The sequence below is a fragment of the Ixodes scapularis genome, unplaced genomic scaffold, assembly GCF_016920785.2.
Source record: "Ixodes scapularis isolate PalLabHiFi unplaced genomic scaffold, ASM1692078v2 PGA_scaffold11__112_contigs__length_91849675, whole genome shotgun sequence".
NCBI classification, from domain to species: domain Eukaryota; kingdom Metazoa; phylum Arthropoda; class Arachnida; order Ixodida; family Ixodidae; genus Ixodes; species Ixodes scapularis.
This window is the reverse complement of record NW_024609837.1, coordinates 78,912,753-78,932,185: the sequence shown is the minus strand read 5'-3', so window position 1 is coordinate 78,932,185 and position 19,433 is coordinate 78,912,753. Positions and strand designations below refer to the sequence as shown.

At 44.8% G+C, this 19,433-nt stretch overlaps 1 long non-coding RNA gene and 1 pseudogene across 1 annotated transcript; both read left to right on the top strand.

Moving 5' to 3' along the window:
* The first annotated feature begins 597 nt into the window (after nucleotides 1-597).
* LOC121835156 lies at nucleotides 598-2,232 on the top strand. The gene is made up of 3 exons (XR_006077501.1): nucleotides 598-630; nucleotides 1,178-1,250; nucleotides 2,184-2,232. It is a non-coding gene; the product is annotated as an uncharacterized LOC121835156 (long non-coding RNA).
* An 8,295-nt stretch (nucleotides 2,233-10,527) lies between these two features.
* On the top strand, nucleotides 10,528-12,023 carry LOC120839813 (annotated as a pseudogene).
* The last annotated feature ends 7,410 nt before the right edge of the window (nucleotides 12,024-19,433 follow it).

Below are 19,433 nucleotides of genomic sequence, written 5' to 3'. Positions count from 1 at the left end.
TTTTCGGGGAGTGTCCAAAAGCTAAATCTTAGCGCTAATTAAATTTTTAGATGCGGTTTATGTCAGGACAAAAGCTGAAAGTGACGATGTTGCAAGGCTCTCAAAAGCAGCGCCAGCCACATATGGCTAGCAGCGACCGAAACGGGCACACAACTGGCCAATCCAACTGATGCAGAAAGAGCTGGTCGTGCACAAAATGTGAGTGTGGAAAGCAGCTTGGGAATCCCAACACTGCGTAATGTCATGTCGAGTCCTTAACATTTATACTTCTTTGGGATTGCTCTGTTACACCACTCAGTCAAGACTTTGCAGTTTACCAAGCCTTCTTTATTTCACAAAGGCCAGTAAAGCAGTCGGGAGTGACAAGGAAGACAAAGAATCAACTAAATCACAAAAAAAAAGCACAGGGATCTAGTTTGATGCCGGCAACAATATGTTGTCATGATTTGTTGATGAGGAATGCCATGCTTTCTGCCTACACCCCAATGTGCGTGAGTAATGCTGCTGGGGGCACACCGGCAGAGCTGCTAGAAACACCTTTCTCTGACTTACCCTGCTCTATCAATTGCAGGACTACCTGCGGCTCGGCTGTTGATGTGGGAGGTGCTGTAGGGCCCTACTGCCTAACACGTAGTCATTTATGGCCTGACCCCTGGGTACTCGTATGTTTACCGTACTAACAGAACCCATGCTTTAGCATTAAAATGGTAACTTTTTTAATGAACCTGCAGTATATGAAAGAAGTTTGCTGTGCGGTGATAGAGCCGAACATGTGATATGCAACACATGGCTTATATCTTGCATAGAGGATATTCATTCATAATGGGTGGAAACAATAATGCTGAGAAAGAAATCATAAACGGCAAAGAGCTCTCTACTCTACTGTTGTGGCTGCGCTCTGTTGCTGAGCAGAATGACCGAGGAATGTCCTTTCTACGTCATGACTACGTAGCAAGTTCCCCAATGTTGCTAGTTTACCTCCCATATAGGCTCCACATGCATCCACCAGGTGCACATTGAAAGATTGTTTGATTAGCTTTAAAATTAGTTTGCTTGTGCCCTTCAGCAAAGGACTGGTATTTTTGAGGTTATGTTGCAACCTGCAACTCATTAAAGCGATAAAATGAGCGCTGGAATTTGGTTTCTGTACCTCTTTCATGTGAAATTGTTTTTTCAGTTCCTGACGAGGACATCCTTGCAAAGAATGAGATCGTGGATCCTAGCATCGGCCTCCAGAAAAGGAAGGAATGGTAAAATAGAAAAACTTTTCACTTTCATTCAGCGTATAATATGCATTAAAAGAGTTTAGGATAGTGCAGGGGTGGCCAGAGTGACATGGAGTTAGAGCCGCAGACAAAACTACGAAAGTTTAGAGTCGCTGGAAAAAAGAAAGTGGGGGGGGGGGGGGGGGCTACTTTTAACAAGAAACAATATGGAGGGAACAGTTATTTCCATAGGGGACAAGTATAATGGGCGATAAAAACCCATGACACTATGCATCAGAAGGTCCTTTCCACTGCTAAGCAAAAATTAATACACGATTCACAAGCCAGTCACTGCCCCTGACAACTGTTATGCGTATACGGTTGAAAGTCTTTCTAGAACAATAAAGGTAACGGGGTCACTCGACGCATCTATGTGGCAAAAAGCATTCCAGGTGTATATATGTAGTGTGTTGCCAGGCTGCCAAGACTTGTAGCTCTTTCTAAATTCTAGAACCCTTTTCGTCTGGGGGCACGTTTTCCAGGGAGCCGCGAGCTGCACTTAGACGCGCAAAGAGCCGCTTGCGGCTCGCGAGCCTCACTTTGGCCACTCCTGAGATAATGTAAGCACAGTAGATTGAATCGATTGCAACAAGAAGTCATTAAAACATTATTGTAGCCAGGCTCTTAATTGTAGTTACAGCCAGTGCCTGGAAAACATTCTGTTGTCATGCTCACCTGATGCAACTAAGGGATTATGTAGCTGTTTCATGCAGATGCCATGAAGCTTTGTAGGCCCATCAGCTTCGCAGACGCCCATGAAGATAGGAATTCATGTGTAGTGCTGTCTTAAATTTAAAGGCCTAAATTTCATTAATGTAATTATTTTAGTGCATTTTCAATGCATCTTGGAGTATACAGTACCACTCTACGTCAACGACTGGTATATGTGAAGCTGTTTCTCGCTTTTGTTTATAACAGATCCATGTCGGGCAAGGTGTGCACGTCAACCAGGAAGGCGGGCAACATGCGGACAGCAGAGTGCGACTCCATGTTTTGCAAGATCACTGCTGCTTCCATAGGGTGAGTGGAAGTGCTTTTGGAGAGGTCGGTGACCGGCACCCTCTCCAACAAGGCAAAGGCAGCGAGGCAAGAGAAGGCGTTTGCCCCGCTCACTCAGCGCAAGGTGCAGGCTCTCTCATCAAGCAAACATTTTTAAAATCTTGATATGAATCTCGCGGAGTCGCGTAAAATATTTCATGCTAAATTCGTATCAACGAAAGCGAAACAAAATTTATATTTTGAAACACAAGGAATGCATGAATGTGCATTTATTTATGGCAGAAAATATCTTGTATGCAATTTACACGATTCTAACATGCCCCCATAGTAACACACGGTTATAATCAACCCACGAATGTTGAAAAAATGAATTAATGTTGATTCTACTGCGCAGATAAATGTCGATTCTACTTCGCAGATAAAATAATGACGGCTGAACAACATACACTTTGTGGAAAACATTTCATCAAATGAACATACTCAGAAAGTGCCCACTCTATGTGCTGTTGAAGCCCTACATCAAAAACTTGCAAGCGAAAATTCGGTTTCTTTGTCTTTCCAACCAAGCTCGCATGTCACCGTGGACCACACCGAAGACACCACCAACATCACTCGGTTTTCTGCTTTTGCCAACGCAGTTACTTTGCTTTTTAGAGGTAACCTTATAGTAAAATCGGTTTTGCTTTTCCAAGGCTGAAACACCATTCCACGAGATCGCAAAAACAAAAAAAGCGATTTTGGATTCAGATTGGATTGGATTTGAAACATGTGTTGATGGTGATGGGGCTGGCCACTTTGCACAGTTCTTTTTTAGCATTTTGTTTAGTTTTGGTTTTTGGGTCCGATTGTAACATACATGTAATTTTGAGCTCCAGTTTTTGGGTAAAGTGCGGCTGATCCCTGGCAGCAGCAGGCAATCAGCCGCCCGGAGCCCTGAAAGCTTACAGTCGCCGATCGTGGCCTCCTTGCCACTATCAGTTGTGGAGCACGCATTCGTATCAGCCGTCGCAGAGCGTAGAGGAATTCGGAACACCCAAAAATTTTCACGTCGTATACAATGCACTTCGGCCGGGGAATTGGTTAATTTGTTTTATTCCAAAATTCGTACCAGTTAGTATCACCGAGATTTTACTCTAGTAGGTTGCCTGCTAACACCTGGACATGTGATGGGAGTACCCCGCCAAGAATGAGCCAATCATAACAGATAATAACCGTAAATAATCGCACATTTGTATTTTGAACAGATAATTTTATTTTTCGTTCTAAGCAACAAACTCGAGCAAGTGCTTGAAGAGAAGTCAACGGAGAGCTCGATGCATCGTGGGCTATCCGGCAAAGCTGGCGTGGCTACGTGCTGTGCCGTTCGGGTACATAGTGGTGGTGTAGACGTGTTACAGCCTAGCCATTTGAAACATCTGTGGGCTTTACGTGGACCAAAGCGGACTAAGCCGTCTAAGCGCCTATGTGTGAGATAAGTAATGTCAAGGTCATCGCGTTCAGGGCGAGATTACTCCAACAGTTGAGTGTACCTCCAAACAGCGGCGCTGCTCCGATGTGTAGTGCAGCTACATAGCGGTTTTCGCCATGTCACGACTACGTCCAAGATCCCCAACATTGCTAGATTACCTCCCAACGAAGCTTCAGAGGCCTCCACCAGGTGCACATTGAAAGACTGTTTAATTACCTTTAAATTTAGAGCCAGGCCATGAATGGAAGATCTTTCAAGCAATGTGAAAGATTGTTTTTATATAGAACTGCATTGTTCTTTCTGGTGCTCATGATGCTATTTTTTTTTTTAATTCTGTGGCGTGTCTAAGCTGTTACCACAGCGAGGGATGATAACCAAGTATAAGCAGTTTCCAACGTACATTGTCTACTTATCTACAGTTGTAGCTACTATTTCTTACAAGGTCACTAGCCTAGCAGTGAGATTTATAGACATGGGCTACCTGTTTTGTGCTTAAAAGAATCTAACAGAAGCCAGGGTGGGCTGCCTATTGGGAGTGGAACATAAATCAGGATACTGCGGTACCTTTGCTTTCATGGTGATCTCTGAACACTGTAAATACTAAGAAACGTTGAAGCCTTGTTAATTACCAGCGTCCACTTAATTGCTTTTATTTGAGACTAATTTACCCTTGGTCTTCTCAAACTATGACCCTCCAGCCTGTATTTATGACGTTCTATATTGTTTTAAGTCTGAGCACTGCAAAAAATAATTACCCTGGAATTTCAATATTCCAGGCTGCTTTTGACGACACCTGAGGGAGAAAGGTACTGCCAGGCTGAAAGGACAGCCCGGCACCAGAAGATACGGCGGTACCTGTCAGAAAAGCTGTCCCATCTCAAGAGAAATCACTATAAAGGTACGTGCATCTATACTCTAACTTCCTTAATTAAGTGATATACTATTTTGGGTCTCAAGTTTACAAGCAATTATTTTAAATGATGATATAGATACATTTTTTAGAGGTTAATATATCTAAATGTTTATGCAAACAACTTTAAAGTAGTCTGTTGATCAGCTGACCACTTGAAAAAGGCTGTGGGTTGCTTGGTCGCTACTGCCATCCCATCAGGCCGTGCTCGCTCACTCTCCAAAAAGTTGCATGGTCACACAATTACAATGAAGCATGTCACTCTTACTGCCCCTTAGTCGTCTCTAGGCCCACTCTGCTGTTTACGTATGTCAATGGTCGTCCTGTGTTTGGACTCATTGCTGATCTCTGAATTGCACTTGATATGTCCAGGCTCATCCCTTTGCTGCCTGTCCTCCCCCGGTGCGTGGTCCCACCACGGACTGCTCATGCTGTTGCAGGTCTGCCATCGCTTGCACCCCATCTTGTAGCCTTTTTACCCTTTTCTTCATATTAATTGAGCTTAATTTATATATTGCCAATACTATTGAAATGGAAGAAATGTACTATCGCAGCCAATATGAGCTGAAACGCCACTGCACGTTGCACGCGATGAGAGTTGTCTCTCAGATTGTTCAGCAAACCTTGGTATGCGTTGAGGTAGAAACAAATAACTTCTTGTGCTCGTTGCACCACTATGCCGTTCCGTGTCAATTTTCAGCTCATAGTGGCACAATGAGTGCAAGAAGCAACCTGCCTAAACCTCAGCCAACACAGAGGTTCACTGAAAATCCGACAGGTGGCTCTGATAGCACCACACGCCATGCGTCATGGCGCTTCAACTAATATTGGTCACAATAGTACTTCCTCAAATGTTTCTGGTTTTTCTGTACCACCTAGCCATTCCACCCAGCGAAACAATGTATGATTTCATAACTTCATAATAAAAATATCAAAGTAATGCAGCTTGTTTGACTTTATTCTTCTTAGTAGCTGCATTCGCCGTACTCAAATGTCGGGCTGGCGATTACCAGTGTGCAGTGGACAATATAATTAAATAATAAGTGGGATATGCACCTCGTCATGCTCCAGGCATGGCATAATTAAGTTTCCAGATTATGCATTCACATATTGTTGTGTTTTTTAAGTTGTGGCCAACTCGAACTGTTTCAAATTATCCATGAAACCACCATAATCAAACCGTAAAAAATAGGTGTCTCAGAATACAACAGGTCATTCGACCATCAGACCAAACCAACAGACCATCGAACCATCAGGCCATCAAACCATCAGGCCATCAAACCATCAGGCCATCAAACCATCAGGCCAACAGACCATCAAACCATCAGGCCAATAGACCATCAAACCATCAGGCCAACAGACCATCAGGCCATCAAACCATCAGACGTCCCAAAATACGACTCCATCAGACCATCAGGATTTTCCTGATGGTCTTTTCGATAGGGGCCGCTCACGGAAAGCGTGTTTTAGACCAGAGTTTTCAGATGGCTTTTTCCTACAACAACATGGGTCTAAAGTATCAATGTGCCATAAAGCCTTAGGTAGGAAGACTAGAGTGCCTAATTCACACCCGCGTTTTTGCTTGAGTGGTGACATTTCAGCCATTTTCCCGCCCAATCGTTTTTTTTTATGCATTTTGAAGCGCGCAATCTGGTGTCACTCAGCTCTAGTGCGTAGCTTTGGCTTATGCATAGACGCCATTTTACCGCCCAAGTCACGCACGGAGTGCGCGAGAGCGTCACGCGCTGGCACATTCAGGGCAACAATGGATGTCTTCACCCTCAGAAAGACAGACATGTAGGCACCCTAAGGAAGACCGAGTTTTTGTGCCACCTAGTGAAAACGCCTCTCACTAAGCGGCGCTAAAATTGGACCCTCAGAAAAAGAAAAAAAAAGGGAGGAATGTACCACGGATGTATATATTGCACTCCAAGCAATACATGCTCGGAGTACAATACATGCACTCCGAGCATGTATTGCACGCGAGTACTGACGTCAGCGTCCGGCAATGGCTCGGATTCAATCCCGTGCTTCGTGTCCAAGCAATGGCGACCGGCAAAGTGGCTCGACGGGTCGTGAAAAAATAATCAAGCATAAAATAAACACATACGACACTGGGATTACGAATTGGCGAACGCTCGCTATCCGCTCGCATGCTTTATGGCGGTCAGGACCAAATGCCAATGTTTCAGAGTTTACCGCTTCCTTATTGCGAAAATATAAGCCTCGACTGAAATTTTTATAAGCGAAAATGGTGGCCAACAGAGCCGTCGGATTCACAAAGAAAACTAATCCAATTTGCAATGCCAACTAACAACGGCACCAGTTATACAAAAAAAAAATGGGCCCCCATTTTTCATTAAAATTTTTGGATACTCAAATTTGTCAAAACATAACCGTTAGGTGTGCAACTTTGTCGTTTGTTTCGGACCGAATGGCGGACGAAAATTTAGGCGAAGGCTAAGCCTTTGAATGCGTCCTTCATTTTTGCAAGAATAAAATACCGCTTATTTTTTTTTCTTTACACGTGCTATATATGCATTTGTTATTTATTCCGTCGTTGGGTGACGTGATTTTTTATACATCCCACCTAGACATTACATATAGCCTTCGTCTGAAGTCCTCAAAAAGACGTAAGACCCATGGATGTCCTACAGTGTTACTATGGGCGGTTTCACCAAAAGCCTTTGCACTTGTGCTAGGCCACGTTCCGCCATGTTGATGAACACGGTCCGCCCCTCTCGCCATCTCTTAACGCGCAGACGGAAAGTTATTGGCGTCGTTTTTTTGGGTTGGTGAAACCCTGCAGTACGACGAGCGGCTCCGTCGACGAGAGAACTCACTAAGTACTATCATGGACTTTCCCTGGCGGCATCTATGCTGAGGCCATTATGACCACCGATGAGTCGACTGCTCGATCGCCGGCTCATCTTAAGCCCGAATAAAAACAGGCACGTACGAAAATCGGGTATCAGAAGATGCTCCGCCTTATCGCTGACTACTCTGGCATAAACATTCTAATATGACGCAAACGCAAAAAAAAATAAAAAAATACCTACTGTGTCTAGAAAACACTATTGCCGCCAATAAACTAAAACATGTAACACGTTTTTTTTTTTAATTTTTATTGCGGCGTTTGGTTAGATTTTGAGCCGACGTTCGGCTCTGACAACTGGCGCTGCTATCCGCACGGCGCTTGCTGTCCGACGCTTAACATTTGGCGGATCGGCAGATTCACCAAAAGTTAAGCGTTAAGCATTTCAGGTGTGGGCTATTTTCGTGCGCAGTAACCATGGTTTCTGCGTACGAACTTGGCCCACACCTAAAATGGCCAAGGAATATTTTTTTTTTGCAAACAACGTATGGGTCCCGGACAAACGTTGTTGTCTGTGCAATATGTTTCGAATCTTTGCTAAGCTATGTAACCTAGGAAACGCGGTTTTGTTGATTGCATATGTATCATTAAAGTTTTTTCGGTGGAAAAAAAAAAGGAACGCACGCAGGTGTTGCACCAAAATATCGAAGAGAATAGCTTACATCTTAGTGTTGGGGCACGTCTCTCTCTCTCTTTTGTACTTTGAATCTGACTGCCACGTGCCCGCGCATGTATGCCCTGATATTCGTCCAAGTTTCTCTGTCCATCTCTCCTTTCAACACAGCACTCTCCGTTTTTTGCTGGCGTGTTTTGTCTGTTTTTTTATATTCTCATTTTTATCTCTACGTCGTTACACCAGATACCAATTCGCTGCTCACCAGAGCCTAGTAAAAAAAATCTGATTTCCCCGTTCGCACAAAAACGCGTGCAAACAAAACTGACATCAGTCGTTTTTGTAATGCCCGAGGCTAGGATCAGGAGTGAGTCTCTGAGTAAACGCTGATTCCACTTTAACATCGTACGGTCCGACTTGCAATGGTGTTCATGTTCGGGATCCGCGGCCGTGCGTTTATTTATTATTGTGGGCCAACTAAGGACCGATGCTCCTCCGACCGTGAATGACGTTGAAGGTTTGCCGACACAAAAGAGGAGAGAGTGAAGCGAAGAGAGTGGGGGGACGGGCGTTGGGGCACGAGAGAAGAACGATGGCACGAACAGATGGCAGTGATGCAACTCAGCCTTGGCGTAATTGCCTGAATGCCGTGCAGTTCTCGGACGGGATCAGAGATGGTAGCGGGCGAGCGGAATGCCAGACAAGGGATGCGTGCGAGAAGAAAATGTTTACGCGAAGAAAGCACGTATGTATTCAGAGGGGGGGGGGGGGGAGAGAGGGGGACAGATTTTTAGAAATTTGAGGTAAAGCAAGCAGCCAGGCGAGCTGGTTAACGAGGGACATGGTAATCCTGGGGCGAGGGTTAAAAAGGAACCGCCAGACACGAAACTTCGTATCGACCGTCAATTTTGATCCGCTCTTCGTTCCTGGCTTTTTGTCGCCTCGCTCCAGGTTTTTCATGTCTGTAAACGCTTCGTGCAATCTAAGAAACAAACGCACTATACTTAATTTCACCTTAACAAGACACTAACGGTGTATTTATGCACTCCAAAGATTGTATTTGAACATGAGGTATACGAACCCAACTACGCAAAGCAAAATTCGCGGCTCGAAATTCGTTTTTTTTTTGTCCGCCCGAAAACAACCGGTCGAGAATTGGCCGGTTTGAGTCGCGCTCACTCTCCTTTCCATGATATGTGCACAAATTGTTTTCCAAATTGTGGGTCATCGAAGGCACACATTCCATACTAAAAAAAGAAGGAAAAGAATATAAACTCCATTGGGGGTGTGCCCTCCAAAAAGCAGCAGGTACTTTGATGAAAAAAAAAAAAACAAAAAAAACATGCTGCACAGATTACACGAAGTACACGTTCACGTCACTCTAACTTTGCAGACGTACTGCGGGCCGGACGGCGCCATGGCGGCGCATGTCGGACCAACGCCGTGACGAACGTGGGGCCGCTACTTCGGAACTGTCGCTCGTGGTACCGGCAAATCGATCGTCAAGCGCAGAACATCGAGCGGAAATGATAGAAGTGAGAAACAATCGTACTGCCGACGGAACACGCCAATTCGTCGTCGCTGGCGTCATCTGTTTTATATGCCGAAAAATGTGTAGGGGAAAAAAAACGAGTTAGGGTGTAGCCACGTGGTTTGCGACGTCTCTTCACGTTAATGTTTAGGTTTTGGTTTCAAGCAGTTCAGTGTTTTTGTTTTGTTTTATTAATACTATTCTTCCATACGTCAAAAATATTGATTGGGTAGTTTCCGGACACCATATTAGGTCGTCTAGTACTGAAGAAACTTAATTTTCGTTTTTCTTGTACAGCCATCGCACATGACGCAATCCCAATAAACATCGTCATCTTCTGTTTTGGTTTTGTCCAAACATGGCGCACGGCTCGTTCCTCGCGGCGGAGTTCTAACATTTTGGTGCCGAAACCCGGGATGACAATGATATAGTCACGACGGAATGACGACGGGGCATCCACAAGCAACGAAACGAGCCAAGGGACGCCACAAGAGAGCGAGCTCCAACGACGCTACCGGCGTTATCACTCAACAAGGCCTAGTGACGTCGCAACGAAACGCGTCAAGAAAACGCGCCAAGGGACCACGCAAGAGAACGAGCTCCAAGACGCTACCGACGTTATCACTCAACGAGCCAAGGGACGCCGCAAGAGAGCAAGCTCCAACGACGCTAGCGACGTTATCGCTCAACGAGGCCTAGTGACGCCGCAACGCCAGCAACGCCGCGAGACCCAGAGACGCCATGGAACGACTAAAGCAGAAGCGGACGGCTCTGGGATCTCAAGTAAGGAGGCTGATCTCCGACATCGACGCTGCTATCCCAAGCCACTCCGACGAGCGAGTGGGCGCGGCGACTCCGTCAGAGCTATGTCGCTGAAAAACCCGCTTACACTTTTCGTGCAGATCCTGGTGGTTTATTCGGTCATTCATGCACCAGCGAGTGCACGAGGAACAGCAACATCTGACTCAGCGGCGAAGCTTCCAGTCATCACTCTCTGGGATATTCCTGCATCATCCAGCGATTACCGGGCAACTATCGAGCACGCTCCGATTCTACACTTCGGGCATGCGCGACCGGAAACCTCAACGGTCACTTCCTGGGCTCAACCAGCGATAAAGTCGCAATCAAGGTGGTTCAACGACAGTGGGCGCGGCGACTCCGTCAGAGCTATGTCGCTGAAAAACCCGCTTACACTTTTCGTGCAGATCCTGGCGGTTTATTCGGCCATTCATGCACAAGCGAATGCACGCGAAACAGCAGCATTTGACTCAGCGGCGAAGCTTCCAGTCATCACTCTCTGCGATATTCCTGCATCATCCAGCGATTACCGGGCAACTATCGAGCACGCTCCGATTCTACACTTCGGGCATGCGCGACCGGAAACATCAACGGTCACTTCCTGCGCTCAACCAGCTATAAAGCCGCAATCAAGGTGGTTCAACGACAGTGGGCGCGGCGACTCCGTCAGAGCTATGTCGCTGAAAAACCCGCTTACACTTTTCGTGCAGGTGAGGAACGAGTACCCTTCATGTTCTTACCGAATCGACAATCTGTGTCTTTTAGAGTTGCCGTGCCCACGGTCACTTTGGAGAGTGTTATGTGTGTGCCATGGCCTGTTTAGTCTCTTGTTGATGCTAAGCGGCGACGTAGAAACCAATCCGGGCCCACCCTTGAGGATCTAATGCAGCATCTTACGGCCATTGCAAGTGACGTGAAGGAGATAAAGGAGGGAAAAACTGCTACAAATGCACTGATTGCGGAAACTAACGCTAGACTTGCAACAATCGAACACAGAGTAGATGGACTGTCCAATATGGCGGTTTCTGTGGCAACCTTCGAGACAAGGATTGTGTCTCTTGAAAAGAACGTTAATCTCCTTCTCGGCAAAGTAGACGACCTGGAGAACAGAAGCAGACGCAATAATCTACTTGTTTATGGAATTAAAGAGACAGCAGATGAAAGCAATGAAGGGTTGGAAAAATGTGTTAAGAGATACATTTTTGAGGATATTCTCGGTGTACACGCCTCTGGAATTGAAAAGATACACAGGCTCGGTCGTAAGGTCGCTAATAAAACGCGACCAGTTATCCTAAGGTTTCTCGATAAAAGGGACAAGAGTGCAGTTCTGAGCAGCTGCAGGCGTTTAAAGGGTTCAAGGTTCAGTATTTCTGAGGACTTCACACCACGTGTCCAGCAGATTAGGAAAAAACTCTGGGACAGCACTAGGGAATTAAAAAAGAATGGGGACAAAGTCGTTCTCTCTTTCGATAAGATTAAAATAAATGGACAAGTATTCATTTGGGATGATACTGCAAATACGAGAGTTCCTGTCTATCCTGCCACGCGTCAGAATCCTGTCTAACGGTTAGCGCATGGAAGTGCATACTCCCCCCCCTCTTCCCGAAGTTGCAGTGCAAGGGGAGTTTGTACAACTAGAACGAAACTTCGAGTAATAAACCTGAATGCAAGGAGCATTGTCAATGAAACGACCGACTTGGAAAGCATTATTCTTAGTTTCGACCCCGACATATTGTTGATAACCGAAACCTGGCTAAGTGATAGTATTTCTGATTGCGATATCGTTCCCCCAACGCACAAAATTATACGGAAAGATCGCTCTTCGAAAGGGGGAGGGGTGGCTATAGTTCTGAAAGAAGGAATGGAATTTCTGTGCTCCGTAATACCACACCCATTGAAGCGGTGTGGGTGACAGTGTCGCTTCTATCTTCCTGTACTTTGGTGGGTGTGGTATACAGGCCACCTTGTGCTGACATTGAGGTATTGAACGACTTACACGATTTTGTGCATAAAGAGTCAAAACATAACAGAAATATAATTTTGGGAGGTGACTTTAATGTTCCAAATATAGACTGGGAAAAAACGACCTCAATGTCAGCGTGTCGTCACTCCGAACTCTTGATCGATTTAGCGTTCTCAAACAACCTTGTTCAGATGGTAACGAGTCCCACAAGGGTTACTGAAACCACCAGTTCTTTCCTTGATTTGGTGTTTGTTTCTAATACACTGTGTGTTGCAGATAACCATTGGGCAGTTGCAGATGGAATATCAGGTCACCGCATGATAGTGTTAGACTGTACAGGTTTAGTCCCCAACCGTCTACCTAATACGGTAAGGAAAGTTAAGGACTTCAACAAAGCAGAAGACAAAAGTATCTTAGATTTTCTTGAGTTGTCCTTCGACAGGTTTTTCGATTTATCTACCTGCACTAACTGTGATATAAACCAATTATGGCATTTCTTCCAAAAAAATAAACACGTGTATAGAACGCTTTGAGCCAACCAGGAAAACAAATACTAGACAGCGTAGTCCTTGGGTAACGAGGGAGATTCTACAAGTAGTGCGCCAGGCAAAAATACTTAACAAAACATGTAAAGGCAAAACAAAGGTAGCTGTGCTGCGCATAAAACTTAAATCACTAATAAAAAAATCCAGGTATGAATACTACAACGTTAAAATGACCAACTTCCTGCTTAATGATCCAGTTAAAGTTTGGAGGCATTTACAGGGCACGAGACAGCACGTAACCAAGATTGAGGAATGTGGAAGAGAAGTTGTAGACAAATCAGCTATTGCTAAAACATTTAATAACTATTTTTCTTCTGTATTCACGATTAACGACGGCGGATCACCTGAATACAGGGAAAGAGCAATAGGAATACCGGACGTCCAGGTGACGCTGGAAGGCATTTTCAAAGCACTTCTAAATTTAAACACAAAAAAATCAAGTGCTCCAGACAATGTCCCTAACGCTTTTCTGAAAAGATACGCCGAATGGTGCTCTAAATTTCTTTTTATTATATTCAGCAATGTGCTTGAACAGGCTATTGTACAGGATCAGTGGAAAACTGCAAAGGTAATACCAATTCATAAAGCCGGTGACAGGCTTCAAGTGTGTAACTATAGACCGATTTCTTTGCTTTGTTCTTGCAGCAAGGTTCTCGAACATTTTTTATTCAAGCATCTCGTGACTCAATTTGAGGCAAATAACTTCATATCGGATCAACAGCATGGTTTTAGGCGCGGCTTCTCCATGGTTACCCAGCTTTTACATACTGCAAATGAGTTTGCAAAGGTTCTTGATAGGGGGGGCCAGGTGGATGTTATTTTCTTGGATTTTGCCAAAGCCTTCGATCGAGTACCACACCAGAAGCTATTGATAAACCTTAAGACTCTCCTAGGCAATGAAAGACTCGTGCGGTGGTTGGATTCTTACTTAAGCAATCGTCATCAATTTGTTGAGGTCGGAGGAGTAATTTCCCCGACTATCCCGGTTATTTCTGGTGTGCCCCAGGGGTCCGTGCTCGGGCCTTTGCTTTTTCTAGTTTACATAAATGATCTTACTGTTGATGACAGCGTACAATGCCGGTTTTATGCGGACGACTGCGTATTGTTTCCAGAGGTCGGTTCGAGAAGTAATCAGGTAAAGCTCAGTAACTGTCTAAACAGTATAACGCAATGGTGCACGAATTGGCAGATGTCGCTTAACAGTTCTAAGTATGTGTACATATGCGTCACACGCAAGAAAACCCCCCTTGCTTTTAGCCAGACTTGTACGTAATCCGTTACAAGTAACGAAATTACTTGTCATCCCTTACATTTATCGGTAATTTAGTAATGGAATAATTACATCTTTTCTATAGTAATTTTAAAGTAATTCCCTTATATTTTTTACGTAACGGATTCCTTGTAATCCGTTACATTTTTTTTCAGGACCAGCCCCCCCCCCCCCCCCCCTTTTAAAGAAAAGGTCGTTTTTGTTTTGGTAAAGTTGAGCGCAGTGACACTGTCACGCCCATTGACCAGCGCTAAGGGAGGCTTGGCACTCTTCAGTTCTAAAGCCTTTTTTTGCAACACCAAGCCCCTGAATCTATTTTCTTTTTAAACCCTACCAACAGTATCATAAAATCCAAATAAGCATTTCTACAAAAAAAAAAAAAAAGGGGGGGGGGGCAAGTTATATCCGCTTTTTTTAGTGTCTGTTTTTTTCTTTTTTTCTTTGCGATCGAAGGCGGTTAAAGGCGGACACCAAGTGGTTGTATGCCTCTTCGAGAAACTCTAGGTGCACAGAGAGGAATTAACAATGTCCTTCTCGGTTATAGTAACTACGACCATTTTCATAATGTCACAACACGAGACAAGCTCCGTCTGCCCTAAAATCCACTAAAAGGGATGTGATAATATGTGAAGGTGTTATTGCCACAAGCATCCTCGTTCGTTGCTGCACACTTCTCATCTTCTCTTAGAAAACAGGATGTATTTTGTTTCTGCTTCTTTCACATTATTTGAACCTGTTTTGAAAGCTACTTACTTTTTTGTGGTCCAAATTCTAGGGTTGTCCATTTTATTTGTGAATTTCAGCCAGGTTATCCGCATCTCAGCCACCCTTCTGTGAGTCAGCTTTTTCCGATCACTCCAAAAATTAAATTGTCTTCCTTTTTTTTCGCTGTTCGTATTCCAGCACGACGCATCTTAACAAATAAAAGATAAGAGATCTTTACAAATAAAACATAATGGTGGCTGACGTAGACTTGAGATTCTGGGCTTGAGGAGAGAGTAAAACTGATGAGTGGGAAGCCATAGTGTGGCTCAGTTCTCTGCCCTTCGCTGCCCGTGGCATCAGCAGCAGTCTATCTGGAGAAAACCGGAGTAAACTGCAATCGGTCCGTTCTCCGTGCGTTTTTGAACGGCACCAAGAAAGGTACACACGGCAAACGTGCATTTGAATTTTCTTATTTTAACCAACGTTCTGATTTTTTTCTATTACTTATATTTATACATTAAAAACGTTTTCTTATTCACCAAGGCGCCTAAACCGAAGCTCGACCTGTTCAGAATCAAAGGAAGAAGAATATCGAGCCAAACCTTAAATATTATTTTATCATCACCTTACTGGTACCAACTCTACTAAAACTCTCGAATAGCAGGCAACGGCTGCAACGATGAACCTTTGCCCTATCTTCGAGCTAAATAGTACTTCCATTGCTTCGCTGAAAAAGCTCAATGCACAGAATTAAATATTCGTGAGGCACAAGACGGTACTCTCATCCAGTGACTCAGTTTAAATGGTGCTCAGCGTAGCAGTCGACATTTTCAGAAAGAAATGACGCAATACATGTCTGACGAGGCTTTCAAGAGCCAGCTGTTGCTCAAAATACTCAAGGTCAATAAATGGGACAGGTGGCAACAGTAAGAACTAGAATAACCTTCTTCCTTTCGTTTCTTAATTGAGGAAACTATTGTTGATAGTAACGCCACGAGAGTAACGGATTACTTTTGGGAGTAACGGTCACTTACTTTTATGAGAAAGTAATTGTAATTGTAAAAAAAATACAATTTAGTTTTGGGTAATTGTAAATGTAATTCCTTACAATTTTTGAGTAACGTGTACAAGTCTTCTTTTAGCTACACCATCAACAACCATCCCTTAGAAACTGTCAACGAATACAAGTATCTCGGTGTTATACTCACGTCAAACCTCAATTGGAACAGTCCTGTAGCATGGATTGTGCAGAAAGCGATGGTGAAGCTCTGGATCTTAAAAAGAAAACTAAGACACTGTACACCAAAAACAAAACTAGCAGCGTACAACACCACCGTACGCCTTGTTCTGGAGTATGCTGACGTGGTATAGGATCCCACTTCCAAAATCAACGTAGACCGAATTGAGGGAGTTCAGAAGAAAGCACTTCGATTAGCGTACAACGAATACAGAAGAAAAAGTTCAATTACAAAATTATACGACATATCAAAAATGCCTCGTCTTGAAACCCGTCGCAAGATAAATCGTCTTAAGCTTCTTTATACTATCGTGCACGACTCTTCGCGCATGTCATTCGAAAAGTACATGGACTACAACAACTCAAGCAGGCACACGCGCAATAAGCACTCAAAAACTATTGTGGTCCCTTTCTGTAGAACTGATTTTCGAAAAAATAGCTTTTTTCACGCGAACAATCAATGACTGGAATAGCTTGCCTGAAAGTGTTACAAATGCAGCCACAGCGTCATCATTTGCAGCAATGATAGAACAACTTTTTTCGCGGTGACTGCAGAATGTATATTAAATTATTATTGTTGCATGTTATTTTTTTGTGTGTACGGAATTGGTACCGTTTGCTTGAGAGTTGATTGTGTCAAGTGAATCAATGCCACTTTGTTTATTTATTTTTTACCATGATTGAACACTTTTTCTTTTTTTTTTTGATCGCCGATGATTTGTCATGTATGCTTGCTGTGTGCTAAGTTATCGTGCTATTTTTGTTTGTGTCTGTCTATGCCCACCCCTGCCTTGGCTGCCAACAGGCGGCTGGCAGTATGTTTAAATAAATAAATAAATAAATAAACGCATTATCGGTGAGGCTCAGTGAGTTGCGAATACAGCTGAGCAACGTGAACGCATCCATCGAACCACTGGTACCTGACGGAGACGTTGAGCAAAACTACGCCTGCACGATTGAAGATGACGACAAGATCGTCACGTACATCGCCACCATCGCACAGGTGGTACAGGAACTCCGACGAGCGAGGCCCCAAGCCGGTACAACGAGGATTCACAACGACGGCGACGGACACGTTGCAACCTCTAACGTGGAGCTGCCGAAACTGGAGCTTCAACGGTTTGGCGGTGCAGCTACCGAATAGAAACCGTTCTGGGAGCTGTACAAGCAAGGCATGCATGACAACGACAGCCTTTCTAACGCTGAGAAGTTCTTGTACCTGCGGTCGGTGCTTACGGGAAAGACAGCATCGGCGATAGCCGGCATTCAAGCAACGGGAGAAAACTACGATACCGTCGTTGAGCTTCTCAGGGAGCGCTTCGGTCGGACTGACGTTCTCATTCAAGAACACCTCTTCCAGCTACTTGATTTGCCGGCAGTACCACACTCGAGCGAGGTGAGCGGATGGCGACGTCTCTATGACCACTTGCAACGTAATATGGCCGCTCTCACCGCGCTCGGGGTGAAGAGCGACACTTACAGAGCTATGCTATGCTCTGCGCTACTGAGAATGCTGCCAGGAGAGTTGGTCATTGATTACCACAAGTGTCGACGTCCTACGGACAAGGAAAACGACGGTATCAAAATAGAGAGCCTACAACGCTTCCTTAAGCTCGAAGTGGAGAGCCGTGAAGAGGCTCAACAAGTTCTTCAGCGAGAAACCAAGAGTATGAGTTATACCAAGATAACAGAAAGCGGAAAGGCTTCTCTCAAGGAATCAGCCGCCGCTCTTTCCTCAACAAGCAGACTGAAGCGTCCGCATTCTGTGCCACGAAGAACCACGCTGCACGAGATTGTCAGACATCAATTTCTCTGGAGAAGAAGCAAAAGATTTCGAGAAGCAGGACGATGTTTCCGGTGTTCGATCAAGGGACAGAACTCCAAAGAATGTCGCAACAAAAGAATCATGTGTGAAACATGCGGGCAAAGGCACATAACTCAAATGTGTGACCCATCTTGGAAGAAAAGTAAGAACACCGCAGCAGAGTTACACTCTTCGACTGGCAGGAAGAGCGATAAAACACCTGCTCTACTACTTCAAACAGTTCAGGTCTGGGCACAAGGAAAACAGCAAAGAGCTCTCACGCGCATCTTTTTTTGATGGAGGAAGCCAACGAACCTTTGTGATGAAAGAAATTTCACGTAAGGTGCAGCCCGAGGTTGTTGGTAAAGGAGACATTACTATCTACCCTTTTGGAGGAGCAGGAAACATCATCAAGGAAAAACGCAGAAGGTTACGAGTCTGGCTAAGGAGCCAGTACTGCCGGAAAAAGCACTGCCTAGAAGCTTTGGAGATACCAGAAATTTGCTCCGATCATCTTCTTCTACCTGGGAGTGTAGTGCAAGGAGTCCAAGTACAGATAGCTGAGCTGGCAGGCGTCAGCTTGCCACCAGCCCAGTTAACAAGACATGGCATTGTCATTCTTATCGGTGCTGACTACTATTGGACTCTTTTCACTGGTGAGGCCCGAAAAGTGCAAGGCGCTCTAGTCGCTGTCAAAACAGACTTTTGAGGGACACTTCAAGGACCGATTCCCCACAGCGGTTTGACTGCTTCCTGTTCTACTGCGGCAGGTCTGAAAGCCATTGTGGGCGGAAGCACATGCTCATTGTCTACCGAGCTTCGACCATTTTGGGTGTTGGAAAGCATGGACATCACCGATCCTAACCTCCCACAAAAGGAAGAGGAGAATGAAGTTGTCAGAGCGTTTACATCATCCATCAAGCTAACCACCGGACGGTACGAGGTGGCCTTACCTTGGAAGCCAATGAACCTTCAGCTGGCAGACAATGAAGGAGTTGCAAGGGAGCGTCTGGTGAGCCTCACAAAGAAGTTGCTTAAGGACGATGTGATGCTGACTGAGTATGATCAGACGATTCGCCAGTATCTCCAGCAAAGATTTGCAGAAAAGATATCCCCGAGTGCAGACAAGGCAGAGAACTGAGTGTACTGCATGCCTCACCGTGCTGTGTTACGACCTGACAGCCTCTCGGCCAAGGCCAGAGTCGTGTTTGATACGTCATCAAGAGAACCAGGGTGTCTGCGTTTGAATGACGCACTAGAGCCAGGACCAAACCTGAATCCAGACCTCATAAAAGTGTTACTGAACTTTCGGATTCATCGTATCGGCTTCAGTGCAGACATTGAGAAGGCATTTCTACAGATATTACTGGGACTGGAAGATCGGGACGCTCTACGATTTTTCTGGTACGAACGAATGCCAACGAAGCAAGAGCCGAACCTTCCTGTAGAG